The sequence below is a fragment of the Adiantum capillus-veneris genome, chromosome 8 (assembly GCF_014529385.1).
Source record: "Adiantum capillus-veneris isolate H3 chromosome 8, ASM1452938v2, whole genome shotgun sequence".
Taxonomy (NCBI): domain Eukaryota; kingdom Viridiplantae; phylum Streptophyta; class Polypodiopsida; order Polypodiales; family Pteridaceae; genus Adiantum; species Adiantum capillus-veneris.
Window position 1 is genome coordinate 46,826,621 of NC_140938.1, and position 17,787 is coordinate 46,844,407.

The 17,787-nt window shown below is 43.4% G+C and overlaps 1 non-coding gene across 1 annotated transcript; it reads right to left on the minus strand.

Annotated features, from left to right (window-relative positions):
* Positions 1-16,529: 16,529 nt before the first annotated feature.
* On the minus strand, positions 16,530-16,655 carry LOC147452080 (U5 spliceosomal RNA). Its single transcript, XR_015189053.1, has one exon. It is a non-coding gene; the product is annotated as a U5 spliceosomal RNA (small nuclear RNA).
* Positions 16,656-17,787: the final 1,132 nt, after the last annotated feature.

Below are 17,787 nucleotides of genomic sequence, written 5' to 3' on the forward strand. Positions count from 1 at the left end.
TAATGCCCTTGTTTTAAGTTGATCTTAGGGTAAAACCCCCCTTCTAAACACTCTGGCAATGTCAAATTTTCAATTTTAGTCTCTGTTTAGGTCCTAAGACATCATACGCGTATGATGTCTAAAGTTGCAGATTTCCAGTTTTTCAGCACAGAACTCTTCCAATAGCTCTTTTAAGTGCTCAGCAACAATTAGTTACACAGAAAATTTTTCTGAACTTTGTTTATTGCATATTTCACTATCAAAGCGACTTTTTCAGTGATCTAACATGCAATCAAACACATCAAGCAAATAGAACACCAATTGATAGCTCTAGATCAGGATCAAATCAGGCCCTACCTAAGCTACTTCTAATCATAAAATGGATTTTTTGCAATTGAAAATATAAAGAGATTTACTACCACACAAGGAGTAGCAAATGCTTTTTATGTCAACAACCACTTAAACACCATCAAAAACAATCTAATCTAAGCTAAACTAAAAATACTGTCAACACGGAAGACCCAGGAATACCCCACTTCCTAGTATCTCTCGAGACCTTCGGAGTCCACCACTCCTAGATCTTTTCTAACTAAAGTATACAAAGTAGTTTATACGACTCACCTCGTAGGATTAGTCTAAGGTCACCTACTTAGGGCTCTCGTCCCCGGCAGCGGCGCCAAATGTTAAGGCGGTTACGCCGCTAGCGGAAGCTAAATAGCGAGAACTCAACCAACAACAGAATTTGTCAGACGAGGACGGAGCTTGACCCGCAGGCGCATGGAAACAACTAGGTGGGTGTCAAATCACCTACTCGACCTTCTAATGACAATCACTACTAAGGAAATCAAATCTAAGTTCTAAAATACGCAAGTGACTGAAATCCGTACTACGAACGAATGCTATACGAAACAGGATCTAGAATCATCGAATCGATCTCAAACTCAAGGGGAAGTCTATGCACTAGGTAAGAACAACACCCTAAAGACTTGAACTGCAAAATCAACCTATAACCACTCCGTGCGGTAAACGCGTATGAAGACAGGCCGAAAAATACAGGTGACCGAAACTTGACCCCGATGGTACTAATGTGTAGCTCTACTCGTTGTGGTTCTATAGATATGCTGCACACTCTATTCCGACACACGAGTTGGAAGAAAACTCACACCGAAGCTCGTAGGAACTTACCACACGTAGAAGCCGATAGCGCGCACTCTTGGTATCTGTGCGTAGCTCTCACCGTTGCTAACACAATGGCTGTGTCGCTTCTCCAATGGCAGCCCCGTAGCTCGCGTAGCAAGGAGATAAGACTCTCTCTCTCTCTCTCTCTCTCTCTCTCTCTCTCTCAGACACAGTCACGACGCTCAAAAACTCACTTTGATTAATAATTGAATCCCCTTAGGTTACAAAACTTTGGCTTATATACCTCAGCCTTGGAGGTGAGAACATCTCTAATTATTTACATCAGCAGGTGAAATTACGTCGGGATTACAAGCTGGAAACTCAATTGAGTCCCGTTACTTAATGAATGGCTCAAATCAAAATTAATGTCGGAAAGACATTTATTACAATCAATGGTTACAAAATGATGGGTGTGAACAAAAATGCGGGTGTGATCCTCTGCTGGCTCAACAATGTGTTCCAACAAAAAGAGCAAGCCTTGCTAAAATTACAGCGACTAGAGGAAATGGTAGAGGTTGCAGCAGTACCCTTTGATGCAAGAACCACTCAACAGGTGATGGCTACTTATCAAGCTGACAACAGCACAGCAGTCGTGAACGGCCGAACACTAGAACTAGCACCTGGTGAGTTGGCCCATGTGTTCAAAACCCCAAATGCACAAAAACCCACACCAGCTATAGCTAACAACGTCAGAAAATTTCTAAAGGAGGATGATTAGGCAAGGAAGAAGCGCCAGGATGGTTCACATGGCATTCCAATAGCGACACTGGAATGCACTCAGTATATTGATTCATCGTTGAGACCATTAGTTACGAGGATTCAAAAATTCAGAAGCCACGATCAACATCAATTAGTTCCTGTATACCAGTGTTGTGCAACAGACGGCTAAAGCCAAATCCACAAATTTGGTCAAGGACTGGAAGTTTTTATACTGGGAAATCTTGGCCCCAATACACATTAATGTTCAGACTTCGTGGATAAGGTGAAAAAAGAAAGGTCACCAAAGATGACCGTATCATATGACACAAAAACTCGCGATGCTAGTTAAGAACAGGACAAGGACACGGCAACAGAACCACCAGCTGAAGGGAAAGGAAAAGAGGCAGTGTCAACTAAGGAAAAACGCCCATTAGCCCAGGTGGGGACAACAGAGAAAGATTTGGCCAAAAAGGCAATCTCTGAACCCCACATCTCTCAATTTCCATTACAACCCCACATCTTTGTTGCTATGTAGGATCTTGGAGTTGCTTGCTAAGCTAGAGAGCTGAGATGGGGCATTTGATGTGTCACTACACGACACGTCTCCCTTGAAAAAGGGACTTCATGAAATTTTGTAATTTATTTTGAAGACCCAAGCATTTTGTAAGTAATTGCGTTAGTTTACCCTAGAGCGGGACATCATCCCTGCGTGCTGGTTGTGGGCAACCATGCATGAAGATGATACTTTGCCGCAAGGTTGACATGATGGTAGATGCGGCCAAAGCTTGGACGTCAGGACAAGGGTCCTACGGGGCAAGGCCCAACCTAGGGGGTCAGGGACCTAGGCCAAGGGCCTGGACGGGACCAATGTGGACCGGGGATCCGCTTAGGGCAAGAGCTAGGAGCTAGGCCTATATAAAGGGCAGTAGGGAGAGGATCCTACGTCTTAGTCTCCTAGGTCTTACATTGGTATCAGAGCTCAGGGGGAAGGGAAGGTCTAGGGAAGAGGAAGTTGCATGATCTCTCTCTCTCTCTCTCTCTCTCTCTCTCTCTCTCTCTCTCTCTCTCTCTCTCTCTCTCTCTCTCTCTCTCTCTCCCCTTGTCTCTCTCTTGGAGTTCCATGGAGGTGGGTAGTGGCCAAGCTCCATGATGATGTCCTCTTCTCGATTCTGCAGGGCGGGCATGGCCCCTTGAGTACAAGCAGGGAATCTCGCTACCCGCGTGGGAGGGGCTGCTAACACAAGAGTGGGCCGCCAGTCGACCTGTGCCAAATCAAGCCAAAGCAGGCTCATTGGGAGTGCCTCCTCATGGGTAGAAAATCACGCTACAACTCCGTTAGGAAGCAAAGCCCATATGGCGCACTCTCTCCCTCTGTCTTCTCCTACGCAAGCGGCCCGCTGCTATCGCTGAGTTTTTTTTTCTCGATGGCCTTCACACTTGGCCAAGGGCCAAGGACTTTGGGTTTTGATTGATGAAGAACCCATTCACCCACAACACAGTCGAGCCTCGATGTTTTCAAGCTAGTTCGGAGCAGGGGCTTCAGAGTGCACGAGCATCTCTTCACCAAATTTTCCTGTGTATTCGATTTTCTGCAACACGACATCTACCACACTCATTTGGACGGGAAGGAATTAGCATCATGCCGATGGCAAGCAACAATCGGCACAGTAAGGGCCTCAAGCATGGCTACTGGCACGGCCATATTATACGGCATGCTCATCACAATCGACAGGAAGCGAAGCAAAGTGCTTCGGCATCTTTGGAATGAGATTTGCCAGGGTGTTTTTGTCCCAAAATCACCGATGATTTCACTTCGATCAAGGATTGCACTGGGCAACACAAAGTGTTAGCCAACTTTCACGAAAAAACTCGACCAATAGCATGTTCTAATGATGCTCCAAGGGATGTGCTAGTGGTTTGGCTGGACCAAGGTTCAACAAGAGCACAAGGATTCAGGCATAAGATGTGTAAGAGCACATAGCTTGGGCACACACTCTAAAAACTTAAGGCAAGTTCCTTAGCCCAGCATGCTCTTCTTTTCGTTCTCTATCTCTAATCTTCTAAGAAGCTTTTGATACATGTTTTGCTTGTGAGTCAGCTTGAGCCAAGGTGCTCTAACTCACAGCTAGCACGTGGCCAAGATGCTACTCAAGTTAGTCTTCATCGGTTCGTCGATTGAACACTATTTTGCATAAGGACTATGAGCCAAACAGGCTAAGAGCCATTGTCATGCCAAGGGTAAGACCCACCTATTGGTATTCCTTGGATGATTGTTCTCAGGATTGAACAGCTCTACCCAGTGGAGTACACATTGACGTTAATTGACAAGGAAGAGTCTTGTCATTATGGAAGTTTAGGGTGTCATTTTTGCACTACATGAGACACTCAAGTTGAGTTTTTACTAATCTTCAACTCACATCAGCTGATCTCTACAAGAAAGTATAGATGCAGCAATCAGTTGTGACAGCATGGCTGTCCATAAGAGCTCGGCAGATCACTTGTGCGGGTCTCCTGCTCTCTCTATAGCACTACAGAGTGTCTATAGACATACTGTTTTGGGGTAAGACCCGGCGGGTGATTGCTACATTACCCCATAGGCATTAAGGATCACAGTTTTATCTGCATTGAGGATCATAGTTAATCTCTCCCAGTTATACTTTCAAGCAAAGGCTTTCGCAATCTACCACGCGGTAGCGAACGAACACACTTTTCAAGTTGATTCCAATCATTCTGTACACGGTTGACTGTCATAATAATCAATATCTAATTATCCTAAATGATTTTCTCATATTAAACTGATCATTTAATGTGGGGAAGTGCCAGGGGAGAAAAGGCTAGAATATTGGTTAAGCTAGCAGACCGGCCACAATAGGGATCAAAAGGAGAGAAAATAGGGATCCAAAGGGGGGGCCATCTGCAAAAGAGCCATGTGCAACAATGGGCTAAAAATACCCTAAGGTTCAGCCCATTAAGACTTCCAAAATGCTAAGGTTCCAAAATTCAAAGGTTGTGTCCAAAGGGTTAAAGCTTAGGGGGAATTGGATGCTTTGTGTGCTCTCCAAAGTCAACACATATCCCTACATGGGAGGGGGCAAGCCCTTCTTCTAGGGTATGAGAGAGAAAGCCACACACATACATACACAGGCTCCCTTTACACAAAGGGAATGAGGGACACATGTCAGCTCCCTAGGCCAGATGCCCACAAGGTGTGCCCAGTTTCTATTGGATGACCCTTGAAGTGGACCAATGAGAATTAAGCTAGAGTAAATCTAGTTTAATTAATTTAAAAAACATTTAATAAAAGAAACCAATGAGAATTAAGTCTCCTAGAAGACTATTGGGCAGTCTCACAAGGGGTCCAATGAGCATTCGGGAGCCCAATGGCTTGCCTGATTCCTATTGGCCAAGAGGCAAAGGGGTCCAATGAGAGTTTAGTTTCATTATTTAATTACCTAAATCTCTCACAAAAGGGGAAAGGGGGACACATGTCAGAAGGCTATCACTTATGCTGCTTAATAGTCATTGGCTTGACTTGGGGAGAGCCAATGACGGCTCAGCAAGAGCAAATAGCAAGAGGGCTCGCCCAAGAGAGAGAGGGGGCTGATTTTTGCAAGGATTATCACACACACACTCACACAATCTCATGTGTGAAGAAAGAGAAGATTATCTCTTCCCAAGCTTTAATGTAGAGCTCATCACCTACTCCAAGCTTGTGAGATAGAAGCCTACATCAACACACTCTTGGCATGTGGATGCAAATCCAACCAAGAGCCAAGCTTCAATGCATGCTCATCTCCTCTACCAAGATAATTACTAAGCTAAGCTCTGCTAATATGAGTGATTATGTGAGGAGATGTACATCTTTCTCGTAAGATACTCCTTCTTCCTCTCAATCTACTCTCATACCCTGCTAGCTCTCACCATCTTCGAAGGTGTGTGAGGTCTTGGGTGTGAGAACGGGGATAATTCAGGTTGTGTTTGCTAAGTGTTTTGCTTAGTGCATGAAGCTTTCATCTTCATTGCACTAGCTAGTCTTGAAGGAACACAAAGAATTGTATTGTACAATGTCTCTCTTAATGGGAGAAACCATAATACAAAGCCTTTTGGAGGGGGGACCGGCTCCATGCAAATCCGGTCCTCAACTGTTGTCATTAGCTTAATTTCTCCCTCTTTTGAAAGTATTGTCGATGCTATCTAACTAGGTGTTATGCTTTTTGTTGCTCTCTCCACCCAAGCACTCTTGTAATTCTCATTAGGAATCTATTCTAATGAAATGCCCACTATGTTCATGCTCATTTCCGCTACACACAAGTTATTAGGCCATTAAATGTTACATTGGTATCAGAGCACAAGGTTTCTCTTTTCTTGCTCAAGAAGGGAGGTCCTCAAGCTAGCTACAAATGGTTGGTATTATTAATTGCCTGTGAGTAAGTAGAATAGGGATTTTTCAGCCTTGCAGTGCGCCTGCCTTTGTGCAGTTAACAGGGCATCACTGTCGAGATCTATGGTCTTAATAGTGGAGTCCTACGGGGCTTGCCTACGGCTTAACCACTATTGAGCTATTAGAAGCTTGACAGGAGCCGGTGTTGTTTTGGTGTCGAAAGACCCTCTCTTCTATTCCTTGCAATTAATGGTATTCGAGCCGCGGGTACAGTAGCTTGAGTGCTTTTTCTAAAGGGGTAAAGAGGAGTAGCAACTAGGGCTTGAACTGCCAAAGTACACCTAAAAGTTGTTAGAATGGCTGATAATAGTAAAGAGAGTGAAAATAATGTTGATAACTTTGATTTCGCTCATGAGCAAGCTACTAATGATGCTTCAATGCTTGTTAACTATCTTGTTTCTAGGCTTCAACAGCCATGGGCAATCCATCTCTCCAAAGTGAAGTGCAACGGCAGGTCCGTGCTCACGGGATTCTTCAAGCTCATCACCATGACGAGAGAACACGTAGGAAGCCTCCTTGTGAGACTACCAAATAAGGTCTCTCTCCGATTCGGGAAGAAGAAGAGAATCCATATGAAGGGCTCAAGAATTTACTTCTTGATGATGCATCTCCTTCCCAAAGGAGAACTCAAGAGCCTCCATCGAAGGAACGAGAAAGAAGCGAGACCATCGTATTCTTCTCCTCACCACAATTCAAAGAGGGATGATAAAAAGCAAGAGAAGAAAAAGGCGAGAAAGAGGACACCCTCTTCTCCATCTTCTTCATCCTCTTCCTCTTATGAAAGTGATGGTGAAGACGACAAAGATCAAGACAAGAAAAAGGCGAGAAAGAGGTCACCCTCTTCTCCACCTTCTTCAAATTCTTCACCTTCTGAAGAAAGTGATGGTGCAACCTTTGAACCATCAAAAAGAAGAGGCCATAGGAAATCCTATGCCGCATGGAAGAGGTCATCCAAGCGGAAGACATTCAAAGAGGGAGGGAAGAGCATCTCTTTCCTTACTTATGATGGCACCTTTGGTGCTATGGACAAAGTCTTGGCCTTTATCCAGCAATTCGATGCGGCGTTTGGAGATGAGCTCTCCCCCAATGAATCCATCCACAAATATGTAGACATGTTTTGGGACCTACAACTCAAAGCCACTGTCTTCAAAAAGTTGGATTTTGGAGAGCAAAAGCAACAATTTTGTGCGGGCTTAACCGAAGAAATGGCGGAGTATGTCAACTCCCAAAGGCCACGTACCATATCGGCAGTAATACACCATACTATGGTGGCCTCTCGAATCAATTTCCAAACGAGGGCTAAAAGAAATAATAAGCCCCCGGAAAACAAGGGTTCCAATGAGCCTAAGGGGAAGGACAATGTCCAAAAGACTCCTAAGGGCAACTCCAACAAAGCTAAAGAGAAGGGAGTTTACAAAGGTAAGAATAAACTCTCTCCTGAAGAGCGTGAGCGTTATCGTAAGGATAACCGGTGTTTCAAGTGCGGCGAACAAGGGCATGCGTACCACGCTTATCCCCAAAAGAACGACCGCCAAGATCCTCCTAGAGATTCCTTGGTTGAAATCCAAGAGGAGGAGACTCACCAAACTCACCACAAAGGATCTCCTCTATGCCATGCTTGGGGAAAGGTAAGAGAACATGATGCTTTTATTCTCGTTGACCCTGGTTCTACTCACAATTTTATATCTATGGAGTTAGCCACCAAACTAGGCATACAATCCTACGATATGGGAGATGTCCTACCCGCAGACAGTGCCTTCAAGGGGCAAGAAGCTTCAGTCACTCCCTTAATTGGGAAATTGAGGCTTCATGTCCAAGGCTATGTGGACAAAGAGGACTTCTTTATCTCTCCTCTCAAGCATGAGGATGTAATCCTAGGGGCACCATGGTTTGACCGCCTGGCTGCCGATGTTAAATTTCCTGAAAGGAGAATCTCCTTTAAGTTCAGGGAAAAAGACATGTATATAGATGCTAAGGAAATGGATAACACTATCCCCATTGTACATACAGCAGCTTTCAACAAGTCAATAAAGAGTTCTATTTCCGTGTACATGATTTTTGTTAAAGACTCTCAAAATGAACCTAATGCTTTAGCAAAAGAAAATAAAAGCAACCCAAAGGAATTAGAGTTATCCAATTTTCTCAAGGGGTTTCAAGATGTTTTTATTGACGACATCCCTTGGGAGCTACCTCCTAAACGAGGTAATGATGACCATGCAATTGAAGTTCTTCCAGGAAGTTCACCGCCTAACAAACCTCCTTATAGAGTTTCTCAAGCTCAACAAGAGGAGATTATGCGGCAAGTGCATGAGTTAGTTGAGAAGGGTATCGTTAGGCCAAGCTCATCTCCATTTTTCTCACCTGTGCTATTAGTGCAAAAGAAAGACGGCACATATCGTATGTGTGTCGACTATAGAGCACTAAATAGGATCACTATCAAGAATAGGTTTCCCGTTCCACGGGTAGAAGACCTATTTGATAAGCTACAAGGATCAACCTACTTCAGTAGGATTGACCTAAAAAGTGGCTATCATCAAATAAGGATAGTTGATCAAGACATTGTAAAGACCGCATTTCGCACCACATTTGGTCTTTACGAATACATTGTCATGCCTTTTGGCTTGACCAATAAACCAGCCACATTCAACCGCTTGATGGAGAAGCTGTTCGAACCTTCACTGGAGTGTTCTTTGATTATATTATCATCTACTCTAATTCATTGGAGGAACACAAGCAACACCTCCAGGTAATATTTCAAGTTTTAAGAGAGAATAAGCTTTATGTTAATCGAAAGAAAAGTGAATTTTTCTTGCAAGAGATTCAGTATTTAGGTCATATTATCTCTCAAGATGGCATCCAAATGGATCCATCTAAGTTAGAGGTAATAAAATGATGGCCTAAACCAAGGAATCTTCATGAACTAAGAAGCTTTATAGGTATGTGTGCATACTATAGACGCTTCATAGAGTAGTTCTCACAAATTGCAGGACCATTACATGACCTAACAAAGAAAAGCGTTAGGTATACATGGTCTGCTAAGGAGAAAAGTGCTTTCGAAAAGCTTAAAGAAAAGCTTATCTCTCAACATGTGCTTACACTACCAGAGCTCTCAAAACCATTTGAGGTCCAATGTGATGCTTGTGGTGATTGCCTTGGAGCTGTTTTACTCCAAGAAGGGCATGCCATAGGCTATGAGAGTCGAAGGCTCGACCCTGTTGAGCAAGCTCTAGGCATATATGAAAAGGAACTCCTTGCAGTTCTACATGCCTTAGACTCATGGAAGCACTATTTATTGGGGACTCCTTTCATTATGCGAATGAATCACCAAAGTCTTAAGTACTTCATGACGCAGACCAAGCTCTCCGACAAACAAATGAGGTGGGCAAATTTCCTTTCGCAATTTCATTTTCATATTGCTGACATTACTGGCAAGCATAATCAAGTAGCTCATGCACTCTCAAGACGGCCGAGAGTGAATGCGGTTTCCATAGCAACTCACAATGATCTATCTTCAATGATAGATGAGTACGCTATTGATCCCAATTTTAGAGATGTCATTTCAGCCCTGGCATTAGGAAAGAAAGGAGAACCATTTACCTTACAAGATGGTTATATTCTCTATGGCAATAGAATATGTGTTACTAACTCACTACGTGATAAAGTAATGTATGAATCTCATGCTCCACCTTATGCGGGGCATAGAGGGATTCACTCTACCTTAAAGGGAATTGAAACATATTTCTATTGGCCTACCATGAAAGTGAACATACAAGAGTATGTTTCTAAATGTGTGGTATACCAAAAGACAAAATTTGATAGAGGGACGCAACTTGGATTGCTTCAACCCTTGCCAATCCCTAATTCACCATAGGAGAGCATATCCATGGATTTTATCTTTGGATTGCCTATGTCTATCCATGGGAATATGGAAATATGGATGATAGTAGACAGGTTCAGTAAACAAGCTCATTTTATACCTGTCAAAAAGACTATCAAAGCCCATGTAACGGAAGTAGATCAAAGATCCCAATGGGAGAAGTACTTACCCTTAGTGGAGTATGCTTACAATAACACTATACATACTTCCATGGGAAAAGCACCTTTCGAGGTAATTGAGGGAAGATCAAAAAGTCCCTTGCCACTTAAGGTACATGGGAAGATCTTCGCTGCAGATGAGTATAGCCGAGACCTACAAGAATCTTTCCAAAATATTAAGGATGCTATCTCTATCTCACAGCAAAGGCAAAAGGTAGCACAGAAGAGCCCAAGCCTTTGAAAAACATGATTGGGTCTTGTTAAAGTTTCCCAAGGCTCGATTAAGGCACACAACGGGCAAGAATCCTACGGGCCACCAAAAGTACTATGCTAAACTAGCAAAAAGGTACTATGGTCCCTTTCAGATTCTTAGGCCAATCAATGAGATGGCCTATCAACTCAAGTTGCCCATTCATTGGCTCATAAACAATGCTTTCCATGTGAGCCTATTAAAGCCTTACAAAGGAGAGCCACCTCAAGAACCAACTATTGAAGACGCGCCGGAGATCGAGGACCAAGAGGAGGTGCTGCAGCCCGAGTCCATTCTCCGACATGAAGACAAGGTGCTAAGAGGCGGTAAGACTATCCGACGATATCTTATTAAGTTTAAGAATTATCCTTTTGAAGATGTTAGATGGATGCAAGGCATACAATCAAAGGATAACCTAAACCTTGTCAATGCTTACAATGCTTCCCAATGAGTAAGCAAATGTACAAAATGTTAAAAATGAACAATGTTTTTGTCTTATAAGACTTTCTTTTTCTTTATTGTGCACAAAAATGAAGTAGTATGCATGCTTAGATCAAGTTTGCGAAGCCGACATCTCCCAAACACCAAGTAGAGCTTGTCACTCTATTATGGAAGACTGATAGGACTAATGTACAGACATGCTTGCGGCAGCCTAAGGCTCTCAAGCGCCAAATGGACTGGTCATCCATTGTGGAATGATGTCGTAGGGTAACATAGGGATCCTCTACCTGCTAAGAAAAGGACTCATGAATATGCTTTATCTTCTCTACACCATAGTCGAGGACGACTATGATTTCAAGAGAGAGGTAATGTCATAATAATCAATATCTAATTCTCCTAAATGATTTTCTCATATTAAACTGATCATTTAATGTGGGGAAGTGCCAAGGGAGAAAAGGCTAGAATATTGGTTAATCTAGCAGACCGGCCACAGTAGGGATCCAAAGGAGAGAAAATAGGGATCCAAAGGGGGGGCCATCTGCAAAAGAGCCATGTGCAACAACGGGCTAAAACTACCCTAAGGTTCATCCCATTAAGACTTCCAAAATGCTAAGGTTCCAAAATTCAAAGGTTGTGTCCAAAGGGATCCCTTCTTCTAGGGGATGAGAGAGAAAGCCACACACACACACACAGGCTCCCTTTACACAAAGGGAATGAGGGACACATGTCAGCTCCCTAGGCCAGATGCCCACAAGGTGTGCCCAGTTTCTATTGGATGACCCTTGAAGTGGACCAATGAGAATTAAGCTAGAGTAAATCTAGTTTAATTAATTTAAAAAACATTTAATAAAAGAAACCAATGAGAATTAAGTCTCCTAGAAGACTATTGGGCAGTCTCACAAGGGGTCCAATGAGCATTCGGGAGCCCAATGGCTTGCCTGATTCCTATTGGCCAAGAGGCAAAGGGGTCCAATGAGAGTTTAGTTTCATTATTTAATTACCTAAAGCTCTCACAAAAGGGGAAAGGGGGACACATGTCAGAAGGCTATCACTTATGCTGCTTAATAGTCATTGGCTTGACTTGGGGAGAGCCAATGAGGGCTCAGCAACAGCAAATAGCAAGAGGGCTCGCCCAAGAGAGAGAGGGGGCTGATTTTTGCAAGGATTATCACACACACACTCACACAATCTCATGTGTGAAGAAAGAGAAGACTATCTCTTCCCAAGCTTTAATGGAGAGCTCATCACCTACTCCAAGCTTGTGAGATAGAAGCCTACATCAACACACTCTTGGCATGTGGATGCAAATCCAACCAAGAGCCAAGCTTCAATGCATGCTCATCTCCTCTACCAAGATAATTACTAAGCTAAGCTCTGCTAATATGAGTGATTATGTGAGGAGATGTACATCTTTCTCGTAAGATACTCCTTCTTCCTCTCAATCTACTCTCATACCTTGCTAGCTCTCACCATCTTCGAAGGTGTGTGAGGTCTTGGATCTAAGAACGGGGATAATTCAGGTTGTGTTTGCTAAGTGTTTTGCTTAGTGCATGAAGCTTTCATCTTCATTGCACTAGCTAGTCTTGAAGGAACACAAAGAATTGTATTGTACAATGTCTCTCTTAATGGGAGAAACCATAATACAAAGCCTTTTGGAGGGGGGACCGGCTCCATGCAAATCCGGTCCTCAACTGTTGTCATTAGCTTAATTTCTCCCTCTTTTGAAAGTATTGTCGATGCTATCTAACTAGGTGTTATGCTTTTTGTTGCTCTCTCCACCCAAGCACTCTTGTAATTCTCATTAGGAATCTATTCTAATGAAATGCCCACTATGTTCATGCTCATTTTCGCTACACACAAGTTATTAGGCCATTAAATGTTACAGTTGACTATGTTGGTTACCGTTATCTGCTAGTTGAGCTATTTCTACAAGGCGTCTTACCAAGGGGTTTGACTACGTAGATGCTACATCCAAGGGCTTGGATTGCAAAGGCAACACCCAGGGTTCCGAATGCAATGCTATTTGTTTTTTCAGGTAGGGGACGTGCTCCTCTCCATTTGAATACGGGTAAGTGAACATTACGTTCAAATCTCCAGGTACGCATCTATTCATTTGGTGTTATTTCATTTTAAGTATGCTTTGCTCGGTTTTTCAAGACGTATAAGTACGCTTGAATGTTACAGAGCCATGCCAAGATCATGTTGACACAAAGTATTTTGGGCCAAGTGTCCAATCTATCTTTCAGCCTTATGCTGTTACTAACCTACTTGTAGGGTTCAATTTGGCATATGTTGTCACATAGGATACAACATGGTTTAGGAACTCAAGGATTTCGGTTTAGTCGGTGTGGAGCAAAGAATGAGGGTCCCTCTCACTCTTGTCTCGCAGAGTATTCAGAGTTGCCTTCACACACAAGTACCTCTTGTACTTGTAGGATGTTCTTTTTTCAGATATCCTTAGTTGAGACATATTCCACATGTGGCGAATATGAGTCTCTGGGACTGACACGGCGCCCACTAGTTCAAATATGTGTCACGACAAAGTCCCTAGGTGCTGGTCGCATCTGTTTTCTCGACCAATTTTAGCACGACGTATCAAGAGCAATTTCGTGGCCAACAATTGTTGGATACTTAGAATGACTTGTTAATGTACAAGTACTGCTAACCAACATTATATATGGTTGTTTATACATATAGCAAATGAAAAAGTTTCATTGTTTGTACCTAGAAGTGATCACTATTTCCCCTTCTATTATGGTTCAGACGCTTCAGCAAGGCTTGCACAAGATTGCAACTGAAAGTATTTAGTTTCTTTTCAGAACTATTTACATTCCGCTTTAAATATGTGCTAGGCGCATCACATTTTCCATAAGTATTGGCAAGGATCATTATGGATATACAGGTTCGGGTTTGTTTTTGCTAAATGCATGTACACTAGATGTTATGGACCCTAGTGTTTAGCAAAAGCTAATTTGGAGCGGCCTGCATATTCCTTAAGTTGTTGCTTATAAAGCATTTTGCACTCTAAGTGCAATATCTCTAGGAGATTACTTTTGGGTCTACTAATCACCAATAGAGGTCATGGCTTGGTTTGGGCGTTTGTGGATTTTTTCAAGTTAACCACGATGGTTATTTCGGACATTGTTGATTCCTCACCAATGTTATACACTACTGTGATTCCCCGTTTACCAGTCATCTGGGATGACTGTCTGTAAGCCGTGAGGAAAACACACTTCAGTACTGTCAGTTATCCAACGGGATAGGCAGATTACAAAGAGTAATCTTGTGCTCAAGGATAAGCAAAGTGTGTACGTTAGCACCAAGCGATCCAATTAGTAAGCATTTATTGCTCTTTATGGAGTTTACTTACTATCAGTTAATGCATGTTGCGACTCGGTAGTCTCTTAATGTATAAGTCAGGTTCTCAACCTTGACACTCGTTAGGGTGGGGTTGTTTACTGATGAAATTTGAGAACAAGTCAAGGACTTACACTTGGCTAATGACTTAGGTCAGCAAGTTACTTTCACAGAAAGTGAAAAGCGGTACTCTTCAGGTACATCTTTGCCATGTTAACTCGTTTAGCATGCTCATGTACGTTCTAAATGGAGTTTATACACTCGATTGTTGCAAATGGACAGCAATGTGGAAAATCAAGATGTTACTCTTGGTTTCATTGAACCTCCTGCGGAACCGTGTTCCGAGCAACGAAACAGCTAGATCCTTGAGGGATGCCACTTGGAAAAACATTAGTGTTTTTAAGAAGAAATTCTCCACTTTTGTTTTCGAGGACGAAAACTCTTCTTAAGGGAGGAGTAATGTCAGGACAAGGGTCCTACAGGGCAAGGCCCAACCTAGGGGGTCAGGGACCTATGCCAAGGGCCTGGACGGGACCAATGTGGACTGCGGATCCGCTTAGGGCAAGAGCTAGGAGCTAGGCCTATATAAAGGGCGGTAGGGAGGGGGATCCTACGTCTTAGTCTCCTAGGTCTTACATTGGATCTCACACCACCTGGTGAGATTTCTCTGTCATGAGCAATAAATAGCGATTGCCGAGATGACAAATGTAGGGCAAGGGCCCACCAAATCCCAACCGATAAGTTTGAATGGGACAATTAACCTTGACTGGAGCTTACTCTCCATGCATGTTGTGTGGGTCATTGATTTTTTGGCGAATTGTGCATGCTTTGAGATGTGTGGATTCTGGATTGCATGACTTAGGCCAGTAATAGGACAATGTTGATGTTGTCGAGTACTTTGTGAAACCCTAGATGCCCAAATATGTAGTACTGAATGTAAAGTTTGTCAAACTGTTTGGGTATGTGGATTCTTGCAAGGTGGTCTTGTTTGACGCAGTACATGATGTGATCCTAACAATCTGCTGTAAGCTCCTAACAATCTCTTGTATCTTGTTGAAATTGTTGTAAGGTTCTAAGTACTGCCTGTTGTATATGCTCTACCCGTGATTAGCCATCGATGACATAATTAGTGATGCCCTTTCAATAGTTGAGCACTAGCAAAGCTATTCCTCATCATTCGCCTAGGCTTGAGAGATGCACCCATTGCTATGTAACTGCTGTTGTGTACAGCCTTTTCTGGGATTGGCGGCGGCCATTGTAGGGTATTGCCCCGTTGCCAACAATGCAATAGGCCTTGGGGGCATCTGCCAAGGATCAAAGTTATGCAACAACGCTAAGTACATCCCACCAGGGCATCCCGAGCATGCCTCCGTGCTGGCAATAGCATCGGCTGAGAGGAGCTAGTAGGCAAGGCAAATCTGAATCCAACACACGCTTTCTAAGCGTAGAGACAAACACCACAAAAAGTCCTTCCTCACCTGATCAAAGTCATGCAACTCCCACGAGGGCATCTCGACCATACCTCCCTGCTTGCAATAGCTTCGGCTGAGAAGAGCTAGTGAATCCAACACACACTAGACCAATCTCTAAGCGTAGAGACAATGCACCACAAAAAGTCCTTCCTCACCTGATCAGTTTAGTAATCCAACAGGATACTAGGGGACCCTCTAGTCATCTCATTCATGACATCCAGGGGGCTTCTCGTCGAGACCCTCTCATTGATGAGCTCCCAAATATGCATGCTCAGGAGAAAGCTGCATCAAGCAATTGGACCAGACAATCCTCTCCCCAAAGCATGTAAATTCTAACATAAAAAGTACAACACTTCAAGCAATCAATTAAAAGAAGCAGATCGGACTTCTCCTTGAGGGATTCAGCAACGCTCCACAAGCATTCATGGTGTTTGCCTTTGATTGTTGAGAGAGTAGGCAATTACAGCAGTGTCTTGAGGTATGCCCCATGTGGAAAGGACAAAGAAGATCACGTGCAAAGTAAGGGCGTGCCTCCAAATCAGATCATGAACACTTGCATCTAGTCCCTACTGCACAGCAACGGCACAGCATCTTGATAGCTTAGTGGAGGGTCAACAGGCTGCCTGAGGAAGACGATGGTGCATGATGTAACTTCAAAATGGAAGATTGAGAGGGGCCCCCTCGCAGAGGAGGAAGCCCTTGCCAAAAATTCAGAGTATGGTGCTTCATCTGGGCCGAGCACACGGTATTCTTTAGTAAAAGGCGAAAGAATAGTTCGCTCTGTGTGCTCAACCCGCACCTTAACCAAGGAAGGAGCAGGCCTCAGCCTTAGTGGTGCAACAACCTTGCGCCCCCCGCATGTGGGATATTATAGACAGCACCACGTCCACTTGCCCGCATGCTGGATATGATGGACAATACCACGAGCATGCTGTGCACCCTTCTCTTCCCCTTCATTTGCACCCCTCAAGAATGCTCACATGCCACACATCAAACCCTCACTTCACATTTGTTCAAAGCAACCCATAGCTTCTTGGCCCTACCCAAAAATCATTCTCAGTTGTGTCTTATTATTCTCATAAATTTCACTACCATATGTCAGCACAGCCGCATGACTCTAGTACGCTCTACACACTTCCCTACATCTCTTCACAATCTTTTCCCTTGTCAATATCTCCTATTTGGCCCGTATTCTATATCCCTCACCATGATATGGTATTGATGACTGTGAACACACTTCGGACCATTGGGGCACTTGCGTGTGCATTCCTGTAATCCCATCTCCAACATTTGTTATCAGAGTAGACTTTGCAATTCTTCTTCTTCCCCACATTTTTGTACATCTTGCACTCCCATTTCCAACATTTGGTACCATCGCAAACTTCCATATCCCGAGCAGCATTGCCAACACCCTCCTGGTTCACTTTCTCATATCATAGTGATATTTGATGAGCATTTTCATGGGGATAAGAACTTTGGAAGGGCTCATAGAGGTCTCTATTTCCAAAATTTTAATGTAGGCTCTATCATTCTTAACCTCTTTACTTAACATGCGGTATCAACACTTCCATTAGTCTAGGTTTGGATCTTGAAGGCTAGTTGCATGGGCATACACTCCCCATGCTACGTCTGTAGTGTCGATTTCAAATAATCTTGTGTGTGTTGTTTCAACAAGGTAACGGTGCTCTATTCTCTGGGGGGCAATTGATTTTGGGCTCAACATTTGCTTACTGCTGCAGGGTCACAAAAGCTCAAGAAGTTCAAAGAGGGAGGAAAGAGTATCTCTTTTCTCACCTATGATGGCACCCTTGGTGCTACCGACAAAGTATTGGCCTTCATCCAACAAATTGATGATGCCTTTGGAGACGAGGGCTTCACGGAGTCCTCCAAGCTACACCATGTAGCTATGCACTTCCAAAAATCGGCTCGTCAAT